Source organism: Acomys minous (genome assembly GCF_964271855.1).
Source record: "Acomys minous genome assembly, chromosome: 3".
Lineage (NCBI taxonomy): Eukaryota > Metazoa > Chordata > Mammalia > Rodentia > Muridae > Acomys > Acomys minous.
Window position 1 is genome coordinate 135,640,745 of NC_140485.1, and position 15,822 is coordinate 135,656,566.

Here is a 15,822-nt window from a genome sequence, read left to right on the forward strand (position 1 = left end):
CAGGATTTATTTAGATCAGCTTAGACTACATGGCCTAGGTAGCCCAACAACGGAAAAGGTGAAAACCTGGTAATTACCAAGTTCATGAGGCTAGGGAGCTCCAAGTCTCACTCTGGCATGGAAAGCCTAGAGGGCTCCTGGAGAAGCACTGGTCTTCAGTCCACGTTAAAAAGCTGAAGGAGCCGGGTTCTGATATCAGCAAATAATCATGGCAGTAATATGGTGACAACAGAGTAGATGAACTTGCCAACATCACGTGAAGGCAAGCAGGCAAAAGGCAAAACCTTTTCTTCCTTGGGCTTTCTTTTACCTGATCTGTCACGGGAAGAAAGAATGCTGCCCACCTTTAGGGTGGGTATTCACATTTCAATTAATTTGATCAAGAAACTCCCTCACAGGGGTATCTCATAGCTGTCTATTGATGGATTCCAGATGCCATGTTGTCTGGCATTAACCAGTTTAGTCTGTGTTGTAACATGTTTTCTATTTTCAGTACAGATAGATACCCAAGCCTCTACTGTGTCATCAGCGTGACCAATGTCTTTATCCTACTGGTCTCCTCATTTATGAGTTGCATAAATCTTTGTCATTTACTTGAATAGAGGGAGGGAGGGGTCTCTTTTCCTAACAACAACAAATACATATTTTACTGGAATGCTATCTTTAAAGAGCTCCCCAAAAATAATGTCACTGTAGAGATTGTGTTTAGGCCTGGAGAGATGGTTCGGTGGTTAAGAGCATTTGTTACTCTTGCAGAGGACACAGGTTCATTTCCCAGAAACTACATGGTGGGTTGCCATTTGTAACTTCAATTCTAGGGAACCCAATACCCTCTTCTGGCATGATGCACACTATGCAGGCCAAACATTCAGAGACATAAGATAAAGTAAATTTTTTTCTGGTTAATTTTGTTGTGTGGTGTTTATTTATTTGCAATGTTTTCAATAAAGATTATAAAATACTAAAAATTCATTGTGATGGATATAAAAACAAATAACTTTAGTACACATAGAAGTAACATATTTTCGATTATTTTCTCCAACTTTACCAGTAGCCATGAATTTCATACATCTAAATATAGTCATGGTTACTGAATACTTTTCATTTTATTTTTAAAAATTTTTTTACTTTTGGCATATACATTTATATTATTACACATAAATAAAAAATACAGCAAGAAGAGCCACAGAACAATTAGGGAGTATATGAATGTTACATTGATGGTGTTTTGGCTGATTGCATTTGGCAACCTGTGGAGAACATCTTTCCTATCTTGGTGTTTCTGAATGAGAATCAACATCAATCATATCTCATCTCTATCAACTTAAAACATCTATCTAGACCTAAAAATAACTTAACCCCTAAAGAACTGAGGTTACTTGTAAGATTGAACTATCTGGTCTTCAACCTTATCACAGACTTGAGAAGGAATGAAACTTAATTACTTGAATGAACCGGAAGTGCAGGTTAGCAGCTTCAAAAATGAGAAAAAAAAAAGTTACAGAGACAGTTTGCTGCCTGACTAGTCACCCAAAAACTCTCTATAACATTGGAGCATCATTTTCAGCCTTCTGGCCAAATATATCTGACAGACATATCTGTGAGGCAGGAACGTTTGAGGACCTCCTTACCCTGTCTTAGCAGAGTTTGGCTGTCAACTCTGTCAGCATCCAAGCTTGTACATTTTTAGGCAAAATTCTGTCTGTGGCGGAAAGGAGGACATTTTGTCCAGGAGCTTGCTTGCCACATTTGAAGCCATCTCCATAAGGTGGTTCTTTGATGCTCATAATCTTCTTGAAGTAGGCTGAGTGTTGCCAGGAGTTAACCTGTCTTGTTGTCAAAGAACTTTTTAAATATTAAAAGAATCTTTAAATGCCATATTCTGTAGGTCTCTGAGGCTTTGAAGACATTATCTACCTATTTTACCTTGTCTATCTATAGGATATCTATCTGTTATACCTAGGATTTTATATTCTTGTGATTAAAAACTGATAGTTGACATGACCATGATTTGATCAACTAACAATTAGCTTGTATTACTTAATTATCCTAAATAGCCTGCAATAGCACTTTCAAGGTATTGGAAGTAGGCTTTGTAATATAATTGGGTTGTATGGTTTCAATACCTCATATTAGAGTAAAAATATATATAACGTATGTGGAAAAATCTTAAATTTGAATTCTATACCAGTGTATCAAAATTAAATGTATTTTGTATCAATATACAAAATTCTATACCAATGAATTAAAAACAACCTTATTTGTTAGTAACAAAAATTTTTAATCCTTTTTTAAAAATTATACTTAGGTCCTAAATTATTCCTGACTTAGGGAAAATAAGATATTCTCAGACACATAAAGATAAGGAAAGGTAACAAAAATTAAAGGAACAATTTCATTAGAAAAAATCTGAGAAAATCAAGAAACCAAGAAAATAAAATATTTTTTAAAATCAAGAAAAAATAAATCTGTTATACAGATGGCAGTAACTTAAAAGTTGGGAATTTTAAAAAAGCTTAATTCATAAGAAAAAGTTTTCTTATAAAGGATGAAAAATAGTAACTATGGATTTGCAAATTTGTAGTCACTTATGGTTTTATTTTTTAACTTAATGTTAATGAAATATTAGAGATATAATTTATAGCTTCTGAAGCATACAAGGGGAAAATGACAATAAAGAAAGCCCTATTGGTTCTTTAATGAAAGAAAGAAAGAAAGAAAAGAGAGAGATGCTAGGAAAACTAAACAGTAGACTAGACAGGCTATGTGAAAGCTTAGAAATGAATATAAAGGCACCAATTATCCTAAAATGATATAAATAAATTAAACTCATCTAATAAAATTGTGATCACTGGATGGGTTTTAATTTAGCTACATGGTTGTTTTAAGAGATATTAAAATAAAACATCATAGAAAGACTTAACATTAGAACAAATATACTGCAGGCAAATATGAAAAGCAATAAAAAGCCAATATAGTAAATTATTGCCAGACAAAATAGAATTTAAGGCAAAATATTAGAAATAAAGAACTGCAGTGCATGCAAACAAAGGGAAAATTACCCAGCAATGAAGTATGAAAAAAAATCACAAGATTGCATACACCCGCACACACAACACAGCTTCAGAATACATAAAGGTGATGCTCCACTGTCTACAAGGCAGATTCACGCCCTTTATTAAGAGAAGACTATAGAGCTGGAGAGATGGCTCAGAGGCTAAGAATACTGACTGTTCTGCTATTCTTCCAAAGGTCCTGAGTTCAATTCCCAGTAACCACATGGTGGCTCACAACCATCTATAATGTGATCTAATGCCCTCTTCTGTCCTGCAGGCATATATGCAGGCAAAGCACTGTACACATAATAAATAAATAAATAAATAAATAAATCTTTTTTTAAAAAGAGAGAGGAATGTAATAATGGCAATATCATTAAGAGTAAATATTTGAGTGACAAAATGAGCAAGTGTAACCTAAGAACAAACACAAGACCTTGGCAGAAGATATTCTAACTACTGGTCACAAAGGATATTTTCACAAATAACAGAGAACCAATATTCTCGAGGCTCCTTTCTTTGATATCAGTGCAAATGTGTAGAAATCAGTCAAGACAAAATGATTACATGGGACTGAATCTCTTAGCTTTCTCCCTCCATGAACATGGATTTTTTTATAAGTCTAGGACAACAGCCACAATAAAAATAGCAAAGTTGGCACAAAACATACTTAAAATTACTGTAATGTCAGAGACAAAATGAGCTCAAATGCGATTTAATTAGAAAAGGTAAGTCCTGGGCAGGTTTTTAAATGAAATGCTGGAAATAAATATATTAAAGACTCAGTTCATAAACCCACAGGGGAAAGTAGCAAATTCAAATATGAGAAGGAAGAAATGAATAGATATGAGCTAAAACTAATAAAGCAGATGGAAAGATAAAACAACAGTTTTAAATAAACCAATCATATAAACCAAAGAGTGGCAAACATGAGTAGGGTGGCTTAAGTGTGCCCTTCAACATTCAAGTGTTAGAGACACCGTGGAAGTGTGGGCAGAGACACCGTGGAAGTGTGGGCAGAGACACCGGGGAAGTGTGGGCAGAGACACCGTGGAAGTGTGGGCAGAGACACCGTGGAAGTGTGGGCAGAGACACCGTGGAAGTGTGGGCAGAGACACCGTGGAAGTGTGGGCAGAGACACCGGGGAAGTGTGGGCAGAGACACCGGGGAAGTGTGGGCAGAGACACCGTGGAAGTGTGGGCAGAGACACCGTGGAAGTGTGGGCAGAGACACCGTGGAAGTGTGGGCAGAGACACCGGGGAAGTGTGGGCAGAGACACCGTGGAAGTGTGGGCAGAGACACCGTGGAAGTGTGGGCAGAGACACCGTGGAAGTGTGGGCAGAGACACCGTGGAAGTGTGGGCAGAGACACCGTGGAAGTGTGGGCAGAGACACCGTGGAAGTGTGGGCAGAGACACCGTGGAAATGTGGGCAGAGACACCGGGAAAGTGTGGGCAAGCTTGTATAGGTAGGAGCTGGAAATGGCTCCCTGGTTAAGAGCGCTGTCTATTCTTGCAGAGGGCTTGGGTTGAATTCTCACCACCTATGGATGGTTCACAAACATTTGTAACTCCATTTTTAGGGGATCTGTTACCCTCTTATGGCTACACATACAGACATACACTGTGGGCAAGCATACACGCAGGCAAACATTCACACACAGAAAATGAAAATAGGTATTTAAAAAACATTGTATAAGTAATATAGGCCCCACCGCCACAAAGGGATTAGTGATGTGAATATAGGAAATGGCTGCTGATACGGAAGAAGTACTGTGGCCCAGTCCTGACAGACAAATGAAAGATAATTTTTTATTCTTTCCTTCTCCCTCTCTCTCCCTCTCCTCTTCCCCCTTTCCCTCCCTCTCCTTCCACAAGCAGAAATCTTAGTAAGAGCCCTCCCATTGTGACTTCCCTAAGAAATAAATTTCTGTTCTTTATAAATCACTATACCAGATATCTTGTCTTAGTAACCAAAATTAGACATAATACAAATCAAGGGAAACGGTATATAGAAATAACTATTTAAGAAAAAATAAAGGGTTGTGACTACAAACACATTTTAAACCCTAAAAAATATGGTCAACAAAGTCAATAAATTAAAAACTGAATCAAAAGCACAATTTTCTATAAAACTGTAAGTCATGGTATTTACTCTGTAGTGTCAAAAGGTCATAGGCTAACACTTCTTGGGTTTTGGGTATGATAAACTGTAGATAAACATAAACATAAACTTACTTTCTTCCAGATGCAGATTGAAAGCACTGATCAATGAACAAATATTCAATGAACAATTTTGAATAATATATCAAGCAACAGTAAAAGGACTTTTTCTAAATTTCAAACATGACACTAACAGCCAAAGAAAGGAAAGCATAGAAGTAGATTAAAATCACAAAATTATTAGCAACCATAACCCAATAATGTCGCCCTTTTTGGCTTTTGAGACAGGTTTTCTCTTTGTAGCCCCAGCCATCATGGCACCCACTCCATAGGCTAGGCTGGCCTTGAACTCATAGACATCCTCCTGCCTCTGCCTCCCATGTGCTGTGATTAAAGGTGTGTGCCACCAACATTTGGCACAATGTAACAAAATTTTAATTCAAACTATATTTTTTTTAAATAATCTGGGTTAGATCGTTGAGGACTTATCTCCCTTAACAGTCTATACAACCTTCTAGTGCCATGAATACTAACCCACAGAAAGGAAGCTTTCTTCTAGTGGGTACCAGCTTGAATCCTCCAAGTTCTGTGATGCACGTGTGCGGCATCTTCAGCAACAGAATCTTGCCATCTGGTTATTGTAGATCAGAACATTGAAAACAGTCTTTTTTGTTTTAGGGGGTGGGAGTCTCTGCAGTCCCTTGGCACAAAGGGCAACACAAAGGGCAGTATCCCCTACTGGGCACAGGCTGATTGTTTTACGACTTATGGTACCTATCAGAGAAGCAGAGGGTGGTTAATGCAGAGACCCACAGCTGGCCAGAGTTCAGAGAGTAAGTAACCACACCGTGCTCAGCCTTAAATGAGACTTCTATACCATGCTCCCTGTGCCCCCACCCTCCGCAACATGGCTCAGACAACAATGCCGAAGAGCTAATGCAAAGTCTGTAGGAGGCAGAAGCTGGGAAGGACAGCTACAACGGTGTGCCTTGAGGACGCGGCAGGGCAATAGCACTCAGAAACTCAAAGCACCTGCATCGGTATACATAAGACCTACACAACACCAAGCCGGTCAGAATCCCAGCACAGCATACTCAGGAAGCCCATGCCTGGCTGAGGAGCATCGGTGGGTGAAAGCTGCTGTGGTAGGAAGTCAGTTTTCTTCCAGGAAGCAGCTCTTCTTGGCTGTCCATGCACCAGTGAATGGCGCTACACCAATGCGCGTAAGGACGGTTGGTTGGGTTCAGTGGGCGATGAAAAGAGGATGTGAAGTTGGGAGGAGGAAGTGGGCAGGTGTGTCTTCTATCAGCTGGAGGGCAAACAGGGTGGGTATGATAAAAAAAAATTACATTGTGTATATGTATAAAATTCTCAAACAATGAGCAATAAAAGGTATCCTTTAAAATGAACAAACCACAAAATAAGAATTTATCTAATAAACAGAGGATATTTTGCTACCCAAAAGCATTTACACATTAATATATTAAAGAAAAGCAAAATAATCACCTCAATACATTAGAAATTAATTTTAATTGAGTCCAATGACTCATTAATAGAAAATTACTCTTAATATGCTAAAGCAGAAGGTAACTATAAAAAATCCTAATAAGGATTTTTATCAAAAATCTACAGCAATCCTCACAAACATTGGTGAATGGCACTTTGAAAATTTCTGATGTGTCATTTTTATTGGGAATGAAAATTATTATTGCCAAAATGTTAATAAATAAAAATAAATGTAATATATATTATAGATAATGAAAATTACATACATAAGCTAAAAATTCAAAAATATTAGCACAGTAAAAAAGTTTATCAAAATTGCTGGATTCTGAATCATTATAAAGTAAAACTTTTTATCTACAGTAAAAGAATCAACACTTTAATGCAATATTAAAAGGCTACAAATATATTCCAGAGATAACCTGTACTTATTGCCTCCAAGCCCATGGGCTTTTATTCCTTGTCATTGGTGAATTTCGCCAAGATGTATTTGGATGTATGATTTTGTTTTCTCCTGAATCTGCCTTGGAACTGTGAGCCTTTTAACCTCCAGATTGTCTCCATAACTTGTGTTTTTTTTTATTTTAGGATTTGTTTGGTTATATGGAATATTTGCCCATTAAATTTCCTGGATCTACCTCAATCTCTTTCCTTACCCTTCCTGTCTCTGTAGCTTCTTCTGAAGTTAGATTAATTAAGTCTGCGTGTGGTAAATGCTGTGATAGAAGCACAGATAAAAGCACTGACAGAAAAGAGCAAGTAATAAACTCAAATACACAAGGATCTTCAAATATAACAAACGGGCTCTCCTTCAGGGTTTGAGACTCAACACTGTTAAGACTCTTTGTCAGCTTCAGATGGAAAACAAAGAGGGATTAATCTTGCCAAACAGTTGGCATGAAAACTGAACTTGGCACCCATAGAATCTATGTGGGGAGTAAGAATGAGCAGTAACAACACAAATTAGTTGCTCTCAACCGAAGAGATCCTTAAAAATGCTCCCAGTTATGTCTGCAGAGACAGCACTCTGTATCAAGGGTATCCACCATATTGTTTACAAGCATGTCACCGGAGCAAAGACCATGAAGCCGGAGATGCAAGGGGACTACGGACTGTCACCTTCATGCTTCATGTTCTTAAAATAAGACCTTTAAAATGCGATGCAACATTTACACAAAAAGTAAATAAAGTTGGCTGTGAACATGCACAAATTGATTAATCATAAGTTAGGGGAAAGTTCATGAAAATCAATCATTATACAAAGATCCGTTGCTTAGCTGTGGAGAGTTGCTTAAAATAATCATCAGGTTGTCAGAAGCGCTACACTTTGTTTTTACTAAATGACAACAAATCTTCCATTTGTTGACCTTTTCTATGATGGAAAACAGCTCCAAGTAATTTGGTACTAAGAAAAAAGATACTTTAGAAATAAGACAACTTTTTAAATCAGTGGTTGAAAAAGAAACACAGTTCAATACTTGAGTTACGGATCAAACATTTTGAGAACAGATATTTAGGAAGAATTCTGTCACATGTAATACTGTTACAATAATACAACTATGTCGCCTATGGAGGGCAGTGTAAATGAATAGCTAAAACTGTAGAAGTATACTTTTCTACTGCTTGACACACATACACATGGAGTGTTGCCATTAGCTTGATGATGGACAATGTCAATCATCTGAGTCTATTATGGATGAGCAGATCTGCATTTATTCAAGCTTGTTGCCAGGTGAGTGGAGCTCCTAACCCAGTTTTGAGAATGAAATGAAAGCTTCATGGAAGGACAAAATATTCCCTTAAATTTGAATTACACAAAGAAAGGTATGGAGAAGGTGGTTGAGAAAATGGAGTGAGTTCATCTTGTGTTGGCCACCTACTATGTGGGTAGATAGGGAAGATCTGGGAGGAGACAGGAGAGGGGAGAGGGGAAACCATGATGAAAATATATTACATGAAAAAAATATTTTCAATTAAAAAGAAAAAAATGAGGTAAGGAAAACTCAAGGTCTCCCCAAGTGTTCCAAGGCTACCTGGTTTAGAAGGACATTTGTGGGCACTATAGAATCCAACCCTGGACGTCTCAGTTAACTAGAAACTCACACTAAATAATGGCCCTCTCTCTGAGGAAATGAAGGCAGCTGCCATGAGTGCCAAGTTGAGATGCAGGAGTGCCTCTGTATGTCCTTCCTGCCTGCTGTACAGAGTGATAAAAGCATGGCAGGTATCTTTGGAAACAGACACTTGCAGAAGAACTAGGCACCCTCTTTTCTCCTGCATCCGAATCTTCTCCTTAGGATAGTCTATCCACAAACTAAGAACAGAAACTTAGTAGGAGAACTGACGTGTCACTCTCTCATTGTCTGTCTCTTCCTTACATGGGATTGGCAAGGAAAAAAATTATACCCAAGATTAGCATTTGTGTGTAGGAAGACACATGGTGATTTTGATCTGCTCTATGTACCTGTCCGGCCATCTAGAAAGTTCTCTTCACTGTAAGCCAGATTTCAACACACAGTGACCTGGGATTCCTGAGCTGCTGTCATTCCTTATGTGTCACCACTCTTCAGAATTGTGTGGGCAGAAAATAAATTCAATTGAAGAATAATTTTTGAGTCTTTAACTGTTCTCATTCTTGGGTAGCCATGGATGCACAGGGCAACAAGGGGGCGGTTTTGCTGAATCAACATTCTGACGCTTTAGTAGGTCTGAAGTGGGAGGTGGATGACACTTCCATCCAACCTCAATGCAGCAAGGCCTCGGGCCACACGACTGCCCTCTACACTCTCCCCAGTTACCTGAAGGGGAAACGCCCTTCATTCCTTTAACTTTAATTATGACTTTAATCCCAGAATATATTTATAGCATGTTACAAGCTGAATTGTATCTCTGCAAAAAAAAAAAAATTATATACTGAAGGCCTATCTGTCCCTGGTAGCTCAGAATGTGACTGGAGATGAAAATAGAAGCCTTGAGGGAGTGGTTAAATTAAAATGAGGCTGCTTGGGTGGGTCTGACTGATGTCATTTTCAAGATGACATGTCAACAGACAAAAGATATGTGTGTCCACAGCAGAAAGACACACAAGACATGACAACACATCAAGAACAAAACTATATGCAAGTCAAGACAAAAGCAGAACCCTCCCCCCACAATCCCCCCCCCAAAAAACCCCATCAATTGACACCATGGCCTTGAACTTCCAGCCTCTAGACCAGAGGAAATAAAGTTCTGTTACTTAAGCCACCCAGAGTATGATATGTTAAGTTAATCCAAGCAAATCAAGACTGCATGGCAGTGAAAGAATTCACCTGTGTGATTAACAGTGTCTATAGTATTTAAGGAGTAACAAAAGCATCCCAGATGTCTGTAAGTTGGAAATAGGCACTTTTGGAAGAGTCCATCTGACTTATAAAACTGATGACATCATGAAATCCAAAAGTTATAGATGGACACAGCTGAACCGGATTCCCTTGACAACATTTTGGACAGGATTGTTAAGCAGGCGGTTGGTGAGACCTTAGAAGCAGAGTCGGAGCTGTTAAAGGAAAAGCATTGGTTGCGAGAGAATAAGTGGAGCTGACTAGCTTTTTCCTGTGTTGATAACTGGAAGGACCAAAAGTGTACTGTGTCCACATTCCAGTTGGATAACTGGGAAAGGACAGTGTTATGTGATCCTTTGGGAAAGCTAGAAAAACATGGACTAAATTTTCTTTGGCGTGTGGTTGATTGTGGCTCTGAAATCTACAACTCTGTGGTATTAATTTAAAAAAAAAAAGAGTATAAACAGGAAGGTAAAAACCCACTGCAAGTATTGTAAAAGCAAGTTAAAACTATCACTAATGACTACATATAGTAGGCTGCATATAGACACAAAAAGCATACATGATTAAAAGGGATGAGATGTCACCTAAGATGATGTGGCACACTCCTGTAACCCTGATTCTGGGAAAGCAGAGACAGGAAGATCACTGGGTCTTGCTAGCCAACCATTCTAACTGAACTGGCCAACTCCAGGTACAGTAACAGACTCCATCTTAAAGCAGTAAGGTAGAGTGACAGAGGAAAATACCCAACATTGACCTCTGTCCTCCACATGGACATGTCCAATGGCACACATGTATACACACACTTGTATCCACATGAACACATACAAATAAGAAAGGGGGAAGGAGAGAACCTTGAGCTGAATACAGGAATATGTAGACAATAAAAAGAAACATTTATTTTAGTCTGCTTACACTAATATATTCATATGACCAAGTTCTGTAAAATAGGATAAGGACAGGCAATGTCTCTAGGGTTGATGCCTTGAAGGATAATGCCTACGCTGGGGCAGAGCTCATTAGTAGAGTGTGTGCCTACCATGTGTGACAGGAACTTGTTGGGGGGAAACAACTCACTTCTAAGAATATGGAGACATGTTAAAAAACACCTACTTCTCAGACCCCGTGGAGCCTCCTTGCTGTGCTAGATGTCTCATAGCCACACAGGTAGCAGAGAGAAATAAATTCCCACATTGCTTAACTCATGATGATGCTGAGTCTCCATCTTAGCCCCTGAACCTGTGTTCCAAGTAAGAAGATGTGGCTACCTGTAGCACAGGATGCTGAGTGCAGACAAGAACCGCCATGGTCAGCACCAGTCAGGAGGCAAAGGAAATCTTAACAGCTTAAGGGCAAGAGTCAAATTTAGACAGTGCACCTTAATGATCTTGTGGTGTGTAAAAATAATTTAATAATAAGGCATAAGATATCCACAATTTTAAGTGCACATGCATGCACCCACATGTGTGTCCATACACACTACACACTACACACACACTACACACACATTTCATCCAAACTCAGTATGAACTCTCAAGCTGTAATTTTTTTTTAAAGGTGACATCCCCATGAGTGGCAATGACATTAAGAGGTCCTCTATCAACCCTGATCAGATCACATGACAAAACAGCCAGAAAGGTACCAGGAAGCAAAGACACACCCAAACCACGTAGCTCCTTTAGGAATTGGGCTGATGTCCATGGGAACACCCTGGAAATTGGTACCATTTTCTTCCACATAGCCTCCCAATATACAAGACTGGACCTCTCTCTCTCTCTCTCTCTCTCTCTCTCTCTCTCTCTCTCTCTCTCTCTCTCTCTCTCTCTCCCTTTCATCACTACAACACAGCATCTCAGATAGACTCGTTACATTTCAGACTCTTATAGGTGTCTTATTCTGGACATCCAGTACAAATCTAAGGAATCAAGTATTTTTGTCTTGGGGAAGGACAGTGTGAGGATTTTGAATGGCACGAATGCATTATCTGGTAACAAAACTAAACCAATAAACATTTAATTTCTAGCATAAATTATAGGTTTAATATCACATCCACTTCAGAGCCCCTCTCATCTCTCAGTCCAGACTGGTCTGGCAGCTCAAGGCAGGAGAGGGAATACTTTGTTCCAGCACTTTCTCTTGTGGCGCATATCATCCTCTTTTGCCATCCCCATCTGCTTCTGAGCAGGTCGGAAGACAGACTCTATGCTCTATGCAAAGAAACACTCTATGCTCTCTTTATTTCCTTTGGATCTGTGGGTGTTCACTCTCACCCACATATCAGGTGGCTGTCTCCCCCAAAGTCAATGCAACTGTAGAGCCCAGTTAAGTCCTATCAATAAATCTGACAGGAACCTCTAAGCTGGACATAATGACTCAGTTAACCTCTCTTCTAATTCTGGTTGGCCTCCTTCACCCCAAAGCTGGGGTGCAGCCTGCCTACTATGCCATCTCATCTGGGCTGGGATCATGAGGTGGGTTGCCCCAACTCCCTTCTACAGACAGGTCCAGGCTATAGCCTCACGGCCCCAGATATTTGGCTATAAGCTGAATTCTCTACTACTTCTCTTCCATTGTCACTCTATACATTCTATATATGCCTCTGGGCTTCTGTCGGGAAACATGGCGGTCTCCATGTCTCTGCATTCTCCCTGATGTCCGGGTCCATTGAAAAAGCTTTCTTGGTACCCTCCCAACTTCTCTCCACCTGCAACTCTTGGAAGCCCCAGGCTTGGTAAGCTGTTCTCAGAACATGGCAATGGGCTTGGCAAGTCTCCACTGGAAAGGAGAATAGACAAATGCTTCTCCTGAGGCCATGGAACCCTATGTTATCCCAACAACCTCTCTCTTTGGCCTCTTCTGTTCACATAGGCTAGATGGCCTGCTGGAGGTGGGACTTACGGATGCAGTAATCCACCAAGATTTCTCTATTTCTTCCTTCTGAAGGTGAAAGATGCTGTCTTCTACCACATGCATCCCCACACCCTCCTTCACAGAATAGACAGTTACCACAATGCTAAAAAGCACCGTTGTCCAACCATACCCATTATTGCCCAGATTTTGTTGCAGCAAAGCTTCGGGATTCAAGACAAGAGCCAAGGATTGCACTCATCTGTAAAATCAGAAGCCAGATCCAAGGGCAGACCTTTGCTGAGCTGTTGGTGTTGGGGTGTGTAAGGTCATGACTTCTCCTAAGCATGTTTTCTCACTAATGCTCCAGTGTGTCTTTGACAGAGCATCATTCCTTATCTTCAGCATCATCTTTCACCTGGAGAGGTAAAGAATGTCCTAAATCAAGTCCTGGATCTTTTATGATTAAGGGCTTCCTTGTTTTCCTGTTTCCTCTCACATTTTAGTATAAACTAGTAAAAAGCATCCAGGAAGCACTACCAAAGTCTGTTTGAAATCGCCTTCAAGTAGACCACCTTGCTCACAAAGTATGCTTCCTTTTGCTTAGACATCAATATAGGGAACAACCTTGACAAATCTGTCCCCACATACCTAGTGCAGTTCACAGCCAGGTCTGCCTTACTCTCTTTCAAGCCCTAGCTTGATTTTCAAACTATCATTCTCTTCCTGGTGTCCTTCTGGGATCTGTCCCACATTCACTTCCAGCAGCAAGTCCCTTCTTGTGGTATTTGGTTCAAATAAATCAGTGATCCCAAATGATCCCAAAATGTCATGGCTTAAAACAACCATGGGATTTCAGTTTCATTGTGTCAGGAGATCAGGACACTTTAGTAGGCTTCTCTGGCTGAGTCTCTCATCGTGCCCATAAGGGTGGGAATCAGCCGGCATGACTTTAAGAACAGGGCAAAGACAATACAGCATATCTTAGAATATGTTTTAATGGCCAAGACATGCTTAGAAACACATTGTTCTTCTGAGATGAGGGCATGTCAAAAGGACCCATGGACCAATCTGAAAAGCTCTCAATGGCCAGAGCTAACATGATTTGAGCAATATAATATCTTAGGCCATTTTGTGCTGCCGTAACAGAGTCCTACAAGCAGGGTAATTTACAAACAAATGATATTTATTTCGCTAATGGTTCAGGAGGCTGAGAGGTCTGAGGGCGCAATGCCAGCATCTAGCAAAAGCCTTCATGCCACATTATAATATGGCAGAAGGACAAGTGAGCACAAAGGAGAGAGGAATCCAGGCCAACTCACTTTTACAATAATGTCGGTCTCCTGGTAACTAACCCACTCCCACTGTGATGGTATTAATCCATTCATGAGGGCAGAGCTCCCCAGGATTCAGTCAAGCCTTTAAGGTCCCACTTGTTAACATCAGCACAATGGCAATTAAATTTTAACATGAGTGCTGGAGGGTACAATCAATCCATCACAAGAATAAATCACAATGAAATTGAATGGCTACCCAATGAATGAAATCAATACCCATAGAGACATACAGATATAAAGAGACAATGGAGTAAATGAATAAACAAAAGAGAAAGGATCAACCTTCCATACATAATTGATTGATAAGCATAAACACTCTAGTTGGTAAATGTTAGAGGAGCCATCTGAGACCTGTCTGAGGTCCGTGTGTCCTGGGCTTGCCTTTCTGCCCCACCTCTATTTCTACCCCCATTCAGATTAACGCATCTTCAAACCCTTGTCATGGATGCATCTAATTTGCTGTAGATAGTAACTAACATGGAAAACTACAACTGACAGATATTCAGAGACTATGAGACTGTGAAATGTTTGGCCCTAAATGGGACATCCATGTCATGCCCCTCCTTCCAAAACCCCGAGTCTTGGTGGTAGATGGGGCAGGAATATTGTAAGAGCCAGAGGATTTGGATGACTACAAGGAAACAGTTTCTCCAACATGTGGCAAGGCTGCTGCACATACAAACTTATGGTATACATAAGACCTTTGCAAGCACAAGCCAGATCAAATCCCAGCATAGAAAGGGGAGGTGGAGACAAAGTTCCACCTCTATACTGAGAGCTATTGGCAACCATAAACTTCTGTGGGGGAGGGAGAGTCAGGTTTCTTTAAAAGTATAGCCCCTGCTAGGTGAGCCATGCTCCAGTGGAAAGCTACACACCAAGGATATATGGGCAACACATATTGGACGAATGAGCTTTTTCTTAAATGACACAAAGTTAGGTGAGTAGGGAAATTGGGGTGTATCTGAAATGAGTGGAGGAAGGAGGGGAGAACATGATCAAGACACATTATATGAAACCCTCAAAGAATTCATTTAGAAAAAAGAGGGGATGGAGAAGAAGCCGTGTAGGCAAACAGCAAATTTGTTTGAAAACTCCCATAATGAAACTTAATTCTCTGCAAGCCAATACAAGTTAAGTGATGAGTTTAAATAGGTAAATAAATTTCTTCAGTGATTTAAAAAGTAAAATAAACATAAAGGGATTCAGGAAGTAGGAAATACCACTTAAGATTAGAAGGCAATATCCATTGCCACAAGCGAGACTCATTGATAAGTACTAAGTAAGTAGGTGGGTTTTCACGAGGAGCAGGATACAGCTGCTCCTCCATCTAATAGCCTCGGGCTGACTCATGGAAAGCTGAGAGGGCATGCGCTGCACCTGTCCACATGACAGATTGGCAGCACAGCCTGCTGGAGAGCATCAGTTGTTCTCCTTGTGAATGCTGCCACTGGGTAGCATCAGGAACATGTATCCACCACCACTCAAAGAGACCTACACTCAAGTTTTGAAGTATGGCTTTTATTCTCCGTCAGGAGAACACAAATCTTGGCCTTATTGGGTGTCTTATTTGTATCTCATATTTGTAACCT

General features: G+C 40.0%; 1 long non-coding RNA gene across 1 annotated transcript in view; it reads right to left on the bottom strand.

Moving 5' to 3' along the window:
• Positions 1-4,994: 4,994 nt before the first annotated feature.
• The window catches only part of LOC311595086, a 344,736-nt gene continuing 333,908 nt past the window's right edge, over positions 4,995-15,822 (bottom strand). Inside the window, exons 10-11 of the long non-coding RNA XR_014778308.1 lie at positions 11,315-11,391; positions 4,995-6,526 (exon numbers count right to left, since the gene is read on the bottom strand). This is a non-coding gene — a long non-coding RNA (uncharacterized lncRNA). The remainder of the gene's footprint in view (positions 6,527-11,314; positions 11,392-15,822) is intronic.